Below are 11,241 nucleotides of genomic sequence, written 5' to 3' on the forward strand. Positions count from 1 at the left end.
CCCACCCACCCTCTCCCTGTCCCCAGTGCTGGAGCCTTCGCTCCTCTTCCCCTGCTCCCCACCCTTTCTCCCTCAAGCTCCTTTCTCCTCCCTTCCCTGCTCGCTAGATTTCCTCTCTACTCCCCTAGATCGATGACTATTTTTGTTTGGTCGCCTCCCCTCTCTTATCTCTGCGGCCACAGGCGGAGGGGACTGGGCCAGAAAGAGGCCACCGAGCTTGGGCCCGGGCGGAGATTTGCTGGGACTCAGTGAGAAGAGGGATAATAAAATCACCCTTCATGCCCCTCCTCCCCCAGTAAATCACACAGACTCGCCGTGTGTGTGTGTGTGTGTGTGTGTGTGTGTGTGTGTGTGTGTGTGTGTGTGTGTGTGTGTGTGTGTGTGTGACACAAAGAGCTCTTTCAGTGCCTAGAGAGGAGACACACAAAGTACCCAAGGATGGGCGCAATGCTTCTTGTTTCTCTTTCCCGGGGCTCCCTTTCTCTCAGATAAAGCAGTTGATCTTCTTTCTGAGAGTCTTTCCTGCCACATTTACCAAAAAATAAATGGCCCCAGATGCAGGGTGGCAGGTGCTAGCATTTTGCTGTATTCAGGGACCGGTAGTGTTGACTGGCAGCTGCAGTATTTCTTAGATTTAAGGGGGAAATGATTCCAGCCATCTTAAGAGTTGCTTTACTTTCAAGGTAGCCGCCCCCCTCCCCTCCGCTTTGTTTTAAACACCTCTTTTTGGGGTTATAGGTACTAAGAGCTGGGGTAGGATAAACTGGTGTGGGGCAGAAGATTTTGTTTCTGAATCAGAGAATTAAATTGGTGTTTGATATGAGTGAAGCAGCCTGACTTGCTTCTTCTCTCAAGTCTAAGGAGTACTGAAGTCTTTTGAAGTGAAATCTTGTCTGCCCAGTGATTTTGCTTTGCCCTTATATTTAAACAAGTTCCGGGGGCATTAATAACAGCATTAAATTGATATTTGGAAGACCACTGGAACCTGCCTCCTCCCTACTTCAGGGTAGCCTTCAGATGTCCACATCCTTCCTCTCACCACCCAAGTGACTGAAATACCTTCCACCCTTTGTGCACTCCTGAGTCCCTGCCCCAGGGGTACTGTGATAAAGAAACTCACAGATTTGCGGAGAAAATGGTTTTAAACTACCTCAGGTTTGGGATGCACTTAATTAGGAGCAAAGGATGTATAGACTCTTTTGACTGAACTCTAAACCATCTGCTTGATGTTCCTCTTAAAGAGGAAATGTTAATGTAAATCTGGGGGTTTAATGTCCCGATTTGAAAGCCAGTGACTATTATGTCATAAGATAGGTTGAAACCATTGATTCCTAAGAACATGACTCTTTGTTATAAGTAATATAATAGAACTATCTCAAGTTTGTTCTTCAAGAATTTTATTAGCAAAGAATTGCTATAATTCATTAAGCATTTACTTCTGTACTTTCTAAAGACATTCATCATGCAGCTTTTTATATTAAAAAAAGCAACAGGGTTAATGAGTTCACTTTAAAAACAAAGTGTTGTTTGTTTGATGCCAGACCCAGGAATGAAAGCCAGTGCACAGTAAATTCACACTCTGTTGACCAAGTTAGGGACTTAATGATAAGTTTGAAAGTGAACAAATGCACACTTGGCTTTCAGTGCCTTTACTGTGTGCTTTTTTTCTGGTTGTGAAATCTTCAACCCCATCTGATTGCCTAGGGTTCTGTTTAACCTTTGGGGCCCAGCTCAAAAGTCATCTCCTCTGTGAAGTTTTCTCTATTCTTGCCCCTCCAATTTTGTTTTCAAACTTCAGCAGCAGATATTATGTTTAGCATATGTCTGTCATTAGTTGATCAGCACATTGAGAGAAGGAACTTGGTCTTATTTATCTTGTTTCAACAAATGTGAGTTAAGTCTTTGGTATGTGCTTGGCACCTGGATTAATTAGGCTAATGTTAGCAGCTATAACAAGTAAGCCTGCAAATGTATAATGGCTCAAAAGCAATAGACGTTTATCATTCCTCATGTTATAGTTAAAATGGGTATTTGTGGTCACTGGATGGCTTTCCAACATGCAGTAATTCTAGGCACCACGATCTACCATCCCACAATGCTCCATTGTAACCTGCTTTCAGCTGGCAGAAGGACAAAAGAGGGACTGGAAGAGGTCCACCTACTTTTTAAATGCTTTGGCCTGGAAATGACACCCATCACTTCCACTTACATCCTTTACAGGAGAGCTAGTTATATGGCCACATTTAACTGCAAGGGAGCCTGGGAAATATAGGTTGACCATGTGACCTGATAAAAGATCAAGAAGAAATGTATTTTTGGCCAGCAGCTTTGCCATACACTGCCACTCAATAAGGCACAGTCATTGCCCTCAAGGAGTTTGTAGGCTGATGAGAATTAAATGTAAACCTAGCGCCTATACCCATCACTGCTTTTGTTCTTTTGATTTTATAAGTTTAAGTCTTTTCATTTTAAACATGTTTGAAAACACCTTGCTTTTTCGTCCAGTTCCCACTTAGCAATCCCTTGTAATACAGTGATCTGATGCTTCCAGTGTTGCTTTTGATATGTATTTTTGTTTATTTACTCCACGAGCCCTTTAATAGCCTGGTTTTTTATTTGCTGATTTTAGAGACTCCCAAAGTGGCTAAGGGGGTCCTTAGAAATCACAGTCCTCCCTTCTCTTAATTGGAAGAGGGAATTAAGCATACTCCAAAAGAGAAACTTCTTGCCCCAAGTCTTGCTCATGGGAAGGGCACCTCAGCAAGCCCAGTCCTGCAGTCCCACCTTAGCCCCCAGCATCGCACAGCTGCCCTGACTCGATGACTGTGAGCCTTGCATATTCCAAGGGGAGTAAGTGAGCTTCCAGACGTCCAGGAGTAGGGTGAACTGCTAATGTCTGAATAGTCTCTCTTCTCCACTGGCCTCCAAATTGTTGGAACAACTCTGTCTGTACTAGTCATCATACTTAATAATGCACATATTTTTGCTATAAACAGTTCATTATATTCATCTGTTCTGCAAACATTAGCCCAGTATGTTATTGTGTGCAAGCACTGGGAGATAAGTTGTGAAAATGAATGCACCCGTTGTCCTTGCTCTTCAGGAGCTCACAGTCTACTGGAGGAGATAAGAATGATAAATAATAGCTGACTTTTACTGAGCATTTACTATGCACCAAGCACTGTTGAAACTTGAATCTTAACAATAATGATATGATTTCACTTGTAATCCCCCTTTTACAGATGGGAAATTGAAGCCAGGGAGGTTAAATTACTAACTCAAGATCATATAACTAGTCAGTGGATTCAGGCCCAATCAGTTTAGTTTCAAAGTCCTTGCTCTTAGGCAATAGGCTATATGCAAAATACTACATACGGATATAATGATAATTAAAATGTGTTACATGCCATACAGGGGGGTTGCATAAATGCTTTGGAAATTGATACTTATGGTTATTGGAAAATAGAACTTTACATTTAAATTTTAAAACTGTTCATTTCTACCTCCATTCCTTCCATTTGACCCTCATCTGTTACCTAGAAAATAAAAACTAAAATTCAATTTACAAATGGGAAAGCAGAACATGTTAATATTGGAAATACTTTTCCTTTAAGTTGGATTTTTCTAGTGATCCACAGATAGGTCTGTATGAGATTGTGAATTGTCCTACAGATTTACTCATTCAGCAGTATTTATTCATTGCATCAACCATGTGCCAGACATTAAACTAGATACTTCAGGTGCAAAGAGGTATGATCCTGCCCCAAGAAACCTACCTGTAGGAGGCAGTGTCTGACCACTGTGATAAATGCTGTGAGTCTAGTGATTCTCACAGGTGCAAGGAGCATCCAGGAGGGACCATGGCCTCCACAATGAGGTGGGAAAGTGCGGCGGCCAGGCAGAGAAGGCTGGAGGAAGAGCTGTCTTTAAGATGGAAACCAGGAATCAATGAGTAGGAGTTGCCTGTTAAGTGTTGTGGGATGGCCATTGCCCCAGAGGGAACAGGCCAGACGGCCAACTGCAAGGAATTCAGAGTGGATGGGGGTGGTAGAGAGATGGACACGGGCTGGAGGAAAACCTGAGAATATTCTTGTAAGTATTTGGTCAGGATACTTACTTACAACTCCACTTAGTTGTAAGTGGAGGTGCTGCTTTGATTTTATTTTAATTTATAAAGATCATCTGGTCACAGTGGGCCATTGAGCAGAGGTGGTCAAGATGCAGGGAAGGTAGCTATGGTAACTCAGATGAGCAAGAGGTGAGGGTCTGAATGGAGCAAGAGAGGCAGAGTAAAAGAGAGCGGGTAGCATGTGTGTGGGGGGGTGCAGAAGAGGGGTTCTTGGGAAATTAGGTGGAGAGAGGCCTGCAAACCGGCAATACAGGAAGAAAAGCCAGATGTGTGAAGTGATGACTTTATCATGGACACTTTGGACTTTCAGGTCAAGGTATCTCATAGGCAGTGGGATAGATGGGTCTGGAATGAGGAGTAGGACTCAACTATAAATCTGTTAGCAGCAAATTACAAAATACTTGAAGTCATGGATGTGGGCCATATCACTTAGGGAGGGTGTGGAGAGTAGATAGAGCAGGCAGGGCTGAGAGAGAACCTGGGAACAGAGGAGGCGGAGGAGCCAGGCCCTGATGGAGAGGGGCAGCCAGAGTATTGGGCAGGCCCTGGGGAGAGAGGTGTCCCTGGTCCCCAGTGGGAGAGGGTTATGCCCCAGAGGTTAAATAAGCGAGATTAAGAATGACAAGTACAGGCAGAGCAGTGTCACGGGAATCGGGGTGGAAGGCTAAAACTCTGCTGCTCCCCAGACCAAGGTAGAAACATGTATCAAGACCTGCAAAACATACAGCCCTAAGGGACTTAGCCATCATGGAGTCCAGCTTTCCACTTTACGTATGAGGAAAAATGAGGCCCAGTGAGCTAACTGACTTGACCAAGGTGGCAGTGGTACCACTTAGAGCCAGATTGCAAGCCTTTCAACCCAGGACCATAATTAGGATATGGTCCTGGTTTGCCCCCTCCCAGCTGTGTGAGCTGAGCCAAGTTACCTAATATCTCTGTGCCTCCCTTTCTTCACCTTTGAAATGGGGATAATTGTTCCTATGTCAAAGGAGGATTATGCTGTGAGGAGTCAATGCATTAATTGATGTAAAGCACTCAAAATAGTACCCCACACATAGGAAAGCTGTGTGTTTGCTGCTGTTGTTAAAGTGTATGTGTACATATGTGTCTATACAAAATATACACACAAAACACATGTACATATATACATACACATACATATAACATATATGTCCCTTAGGGAAGGAAAGATGAAAATGTATCATGTGCATAAAAGGAAATTTTGAATATTTTAGAAAGAGATTTGGGTGGTTGCCAGTTCTGAATCAAGAGTTATTGGAAAAGGTGTGAAATTCGTTTATATGGTATGATTGAAAACAGCGGTTTTAGCTGTCTTCTTAAGAAATGGAGAGCCTTTTTTTATTCTTGAGAATAGAGAACAAAAGCAGTTTGCAGTTAGCCCTATGTTTCTTTGTTTTAGTCAGATAACCAGAATTTTCACCTATTTACGATGTAAATCCCTTGAGTTGGACTTTAGAATGTCGTCATGACTTTCCAGAGGTGGAATAAACTGTGGGGTAGGAAAAAAAAAAACCTAAGCTATGACTTGGTTCCTATGAAAAGAGGGTGATTTGAATTATTTAGAGGAATGCAATTTTTTCTTTTCAGGTTTTTTTTTAGTGTTTCTAGTTGAACAAATCTAATTTTGAGCTACTAAAACACATAAGTAGCCTGAACAGTATTACCCAAATGGACTTGGGTGACATACAGCACAGACAACTTAGTAATAAGTGACACTCTGGACTTGATTAGAACACAGTAATCCTAGAAGGATATAAATTGAACTGGATTTATGGTCTAATAAAAACGTGGGAAGAAAAGATAATGCTTACTGACTCATGAAACTTTAACAATGTTTATACGGCTCTGAGTTGTTGTAATAATTGGATGAGTGCCTTTTCCCATTCATCTCACCCTGCTTCCAGAGTGACCTGCATTGTGCCTCACTCTGGATGTGTAGCAGACTGGGGTCCTCTTCCTGGGTATTCTCGGGATGCAGAGATCATCACATACTCTGCTCTTGTAGACCCGTGACGTCAAGCAGCACCCAGTTAGTTTGGTCAAATAGGTACGGAGCACCTATTAACTGTAAGTTGTGAGGGAGAAGAAAATTAGTATGGGAAAGTCTTAGCCCATTGGTTATTTCAGTTCAGTTCACAGGGTTCCTTCATGCCAGCCTTGTATTTCCCTCTGTGCGATAGTGTAAAAAAAGCATATAACATACCACAGCTCCTCACTAAATACACCATGAAAATAATAATGCCTCCTATTTTTATTGAACCCCAGAGGCTTTGTTAAGTGCTTTAGACACAGTAATTTACTTAATCGAAGCAACTCTATCAGGCAGGTATTATTATTCCCATTGGTCAGATGGGAAGACTGAGGCCCCCAAAGGTAAAGTAGCTTGCCCATTGTCACACAGCTAATCACTAGAGAAGTCATGTGTGTCTGGCTCCTCATCTCATGCCTGCTTTTGCTCCAAAGCTGGGGTTCCTCACTCCCTGCCTGTTTTCCAGCCTGCTTGTCTTTGCTTTACATTTACTTCTGGGTTAAGTGTTGACAGTACAAAGCCACCTCTACTCCTTCTGATGGCTCCACTCAAGACTTACTTTCTGGGAAGCACCCTTTGGTCCTGTCTCTGGGGTCCCATAGCACTTGGTTACCACCTCATCATCACCTTTGTCACAGCCTGACTTATAAAGCCAAGTGAAGTCAGCTGGGTGGGAGAGTGGGCAGATACTGATCTTCTACTGACTTGTGAGCTCTTTGCAAGTCAGGGACTGTATCTTTTTTGTGGATGATTTCCCAACACAAAACCCAGCAGTATCCCGAGAGGTATTGTCATTATTATTCCTATTTAACAGGTGAGGAAACTGAGGCATAGAGATTAAGTGATTTAGTCAGGGTCAGGGAGCTAGTAAGCAGCAGAGCTGAAATCTGACCCAGGCAGTCAGTCTGCCTCCAGAGTCTATACTCTTAACCCTAAATTTGTTCCATCTCTTAAATAAGATTATAAACTGTGAAGGTGGAGACAGTGCGCACTACCTCCGAGCCCAGTACCTCACCGTCCACGCACAGTAAACGTCAGCCCTTGTTCTTCCATCCGCCCTAGCAGAACCACTAGCAGGATGCATTGAATCAGGGCTTAACTCATGATAAGGAAAGGGCGTTAGGGCCATGGCCTCGAGAATATCCTCTGAGGATCTTATAGAATGCATATCCGCAGGCCCTGTTCTCATTCAGTAGGTATGGGGGCGGGCAGGGTTGAACACTGAAGTCTTTTCTGTATGTGAGAATGGCAGTGAGCTTGGAACGAACCATCAGGGAGGCAGCTTCTGAGAGCCAAGGAATGAAACAAACAGGGACTCTTAGCCACAGTGGTGGGAGCAGGCAATGAAGTGTTAGAAAATCATCAGTCAGCCTGAGCCAGAGGGAACAACAGCCCAGAGGAGGCTGGGGATCAGAAGTCCATCACAGAAAGACTCTTACCTTGTATCTTCAAGGTTTCTAAGTACCTACCTGCTCTTTTTGAATGTGCTGGTGGGATTTTATCTGATGAATTTAAGCACTTTCATTTTCTTCTGAGCTTCCATCTTTGAGGTACCCAAAAATAGTAGGCTTTTCATGGAGTTGTATAAGGATTCCATCTGCTTTATACTAAAAAGTAGGGCTTTAAAGGAAAATTAAAAATGAGCCAGATTGCCTTTCCCACAACAAAGCCTAGGGCACTTTTCCCAATCCTTTCTTCTCTAATCCCCAGAAAAAGTTAGGGAATCTGTATTTCTGTGAAATCCTGCCCAATTTAAATTCTACTGAAAAGGTAAATAAACACCAACTAGCTCCTTCATTTCCACACATTGTAGTATCTATTTAGAAGCAATAATGATTTCAAATATTGTCACTTGTAAAATTTGATTTTATTTCAATTTTAATTGTATTCCAGAAATTGTGTGATCTGTTACCTATAACTAGCCCCATGGATATTTGAAAAGTGCTGATTTCTGTTAATAGTTTCTCTTGTTTGCTCTCAGACTTTGGAGGGTTTCACCTTTTTATTATCTAGTTTATTGGCTAATCTCTTAGAAATACAAACAGAGCAGCTCATTGTTTTCAGATATAGGAGCTTAGTTATCAATGAACTCAGAACATTCTATTATTCTGTATCTTTTATCATTGTTTCCTACTTGAAAATGTCTGTGAATGGCTGTCTTTTTACCCTATCTATATTCTCTTGATATGTTATGTCCTTCAGGCTCTCTTGTGGTTTGCAAATTCCAGTCACTTCACTCCTACACTTCCTAGATGGGTGAGGTATTAATCCACATCAAAATGAATGTGCCAGGCTGATGTAGATACTGCTTCTTTTGCCTTGTGCCTTTATTAACAACCCAACAAGAGAAGAAAGGCCAAATTCCTTAACCTGGTATTCAATGTCTTCCACTATCTCCAAATTCTTAGTCGTGCTCGGCTCACCTCAGTCACCACTACATTAACACTTGAGTAACCAGATATCAATCTACTATACTGTATTATTAATATGGGATATGTGTTCTGCCTTTGTGTTCCTTTCATGGAATCCCTAACCTTTTTTTCCCTCAGAATTCTATCATTTTTTTCAAGGCCCAGTTGGAATTCCAACTCTGGGAAGCTTTCCTTAGTCTCGTTGTTCTCTTATTGAACACGTATGTCTCTCAATTGCCTCCTCATAAATGATGCCTTATGTTGTTAGTGAAACCCTGATGTAAGGAATCCAAGGTGTAGAGAATTTTTTACTCACCAAGGTTACGTATCCAGTTACTAATGTAGTTTAGATTAGAATCCAAGTCTCCTAGAAGTCTATGTTTATGGGAACTGTTTTCACAAGAGACTGTTGGCCCCATGTGTGCAAAAATATTGTTGGCTGCTTTCCTTCCTCTTTTTTTGTCCTTCTATAGCTTGTAGCACAATGTCATTCACAGTGTAGATACTCAGCAGATCTTTATTCAGCTAGGCCCTGGGCAGGGTACTGAAATGTACAGCTGGTTTCCCAGCCATCTGTGGGGCTAGGCTGCCATTTCCTTGGATGCTGAGCTTCTGTAGTTTCTTTTCTTTTCTTTTTTTAATATTTTTATTGGGGAACAGTGTGTTTTTCCAGGACCCATCAGCTCCAAGTCGAGTAGTTGTTTTCAGTCTACTTGTTGAGGGCTCATCTCAGTGGTCCATGTGGGGATTGAACCGGCAACCTTGGTGTTATGAGCCTGAGCTCTAACCAACTAAGCTAGTCGGCCATCCCCGAGCTTCTGTAGTTTCTGATGGCACCAGATTATTCACTCTTTAATGACGAGACCATGAGGTGATTGTCCTAGACTATTTTAGGACCCACCATTATATTTTCAGAACGGTAATATGTTTAAAGATCTTTGGTACTTAAGCTTTTTGTTAAAAATGTAGGGTGGTCAAGGAAATAGTTACTTCTTAGACTTCTGCCATCAGGTTTTCATCAACAAGATTTTCACTAAAAACAATAGGAAGTCACCAGTAGTACACAGTGACATCCAAGGCCAAGGTAAATGCAGAATGTTTCAAATCTGGAAAACACTGGATGGATACAGCAGTGAATGATGGAAGAGGGAAGAATAGCAGAGTGGATGGCCAGTGGTGTTCCTGGGGGACTGTAGAAAGCAGATGCTCACCTATTATGCACCTGCCCATTTCTGCACCTCTCAAAGTAGCATTTAACTGTGTCCCTCAGCCATTTACAACCTAGCTTTGGCTGGGGGAGCGCCTTCCTCTCTAGGCATTAATTTTGTTCACTTGGTATTTTGTTCACTTGGTAGTGGCACCATCTGAAGAATCTCCTTATCAGGGAAGGGGAGGGTTCCAGCCTATATATTTAAGGTCCTGCAAAGTAGTGATTTCACACTGTATCTCAATCACAGCCTCTGTTTGTATATCCTTCAAAAGAATGATTGAAAATAAGCCTTATAAAATGTTTTCCATGGTGAAGAGGTGGGACTACTCCAGTAATATCTGTAACAAAAGACACAGAAGCACAACAGGCGATGTTTGTCAGCTGGTCATTAAGGGTCTTCTTAGCTACCTGGGAATAGCTCTCTGTAGTTCCTCATTAATGGCTTCCGCTGCCTAACCCTCACCGGGATGCCAGGTTTCATGTATCTGAGGGATGGAGACCAAGAGGAACATGCTTTGTGGATGTAGACCAGTGACTGCAGCCAAGACAGGGAAGGGGGTACCTGTGCCTCACCATAGTTTGAACTGCCATTATGGTCTTTGGAAAATGGTAGTGGACTGTTTTTCCTTCCTTAACCATGCACTCCCTGTGATTCCAGTGCTATTCCCACCCTCCTCCCCACCGCTACAACCACTGCTTTAAATGTGTGAGGTCACACGCCACTGACAAAATGCACTTTGCCCTTGGCTGGCATATAATGTCACCACTTCATGTATTTGTCCCGTTAGTTTGTTCATGTACACTCACTTTTGTACATGTTAGTGTCAATACTGCCCATTTTCAGTAGGAAGCTGCTAGAAAACTAAGAGCACACCTTGTTTAATTCGCTTTGTGTTCAGTGTGTAACACTGCACTGAACTGTGCATTTGTTAAATGCTGGCTGATCACAGTTCTAAACTTCCAAGTTGAGAGGTCTTACAAGTGTTTTCAGTGCTTCTAGAATTGAGATGCATCTTGAATCAATTTTCTTCTTGTACATAAAACATAAGGTCCTCTGCATTGATAGATCCTCAGAATAATAGTTTAGAATCCAGATTTCGGTTGTACAGTAACGTTTCAGGTTCCACCTTATGTTCCACCTCCTTGGATGAAAATGCAGTGATTCCAACTCCTAGTCCTGGCTGCAAGTTAGGACCAAAGCACAGATAATGGGCCATACCACACTCTTTTCATGTAAGTGTGATGACCATGTAATTTTCACTGTCTTATAGTCATTGTTCAACAGATTCTTTTTTTTTTTTAAGATTTTACTGGGGGATTGGGGAAAGGAACAGTATTGGGGAATTGGGGAAGGGAAACATTGTGTTTTTCCAGGATCCATCAGCTCCAAGTCAAGTTGTTGTCCTTCAATCTTAGTTGTGGAGGGCACAGCTCAGCTCCA

The 11,241-nt window shown here is 42.3% G+C and overlaps 1 protein-coding gene across 4 annotated transcripts in view; it reads left to right on the plus strand.

Moving 5' to 3' along the window:
* FYN (FYN proto-oncogene, Src family tyrosine kinase) overlaps nucleotides 1-11,241 on the plus strand; it is a 208,825-nt gene that overhangs the window by 1,097 nt on the left and 196,487 nt on the right. The window lies entirely within an intron of this gene.

This window comes from Hipposideros armiger, unplaced genomic scaffold, assembly GCF_001890085.2.
Source record: "Hipposideros armiger isolate ML-2016 unplaced genomic scaffold, ASM189008v1 scaffold_101, whole genome shotgun sequence".
Taxonomy (NCBI): domain Eukaryota; kingdom Metazoa; phylum Chordata; class Mammalia; order Chiroptera; family Hipposideridae; genus Hipposideros; species Hipposideros armiger.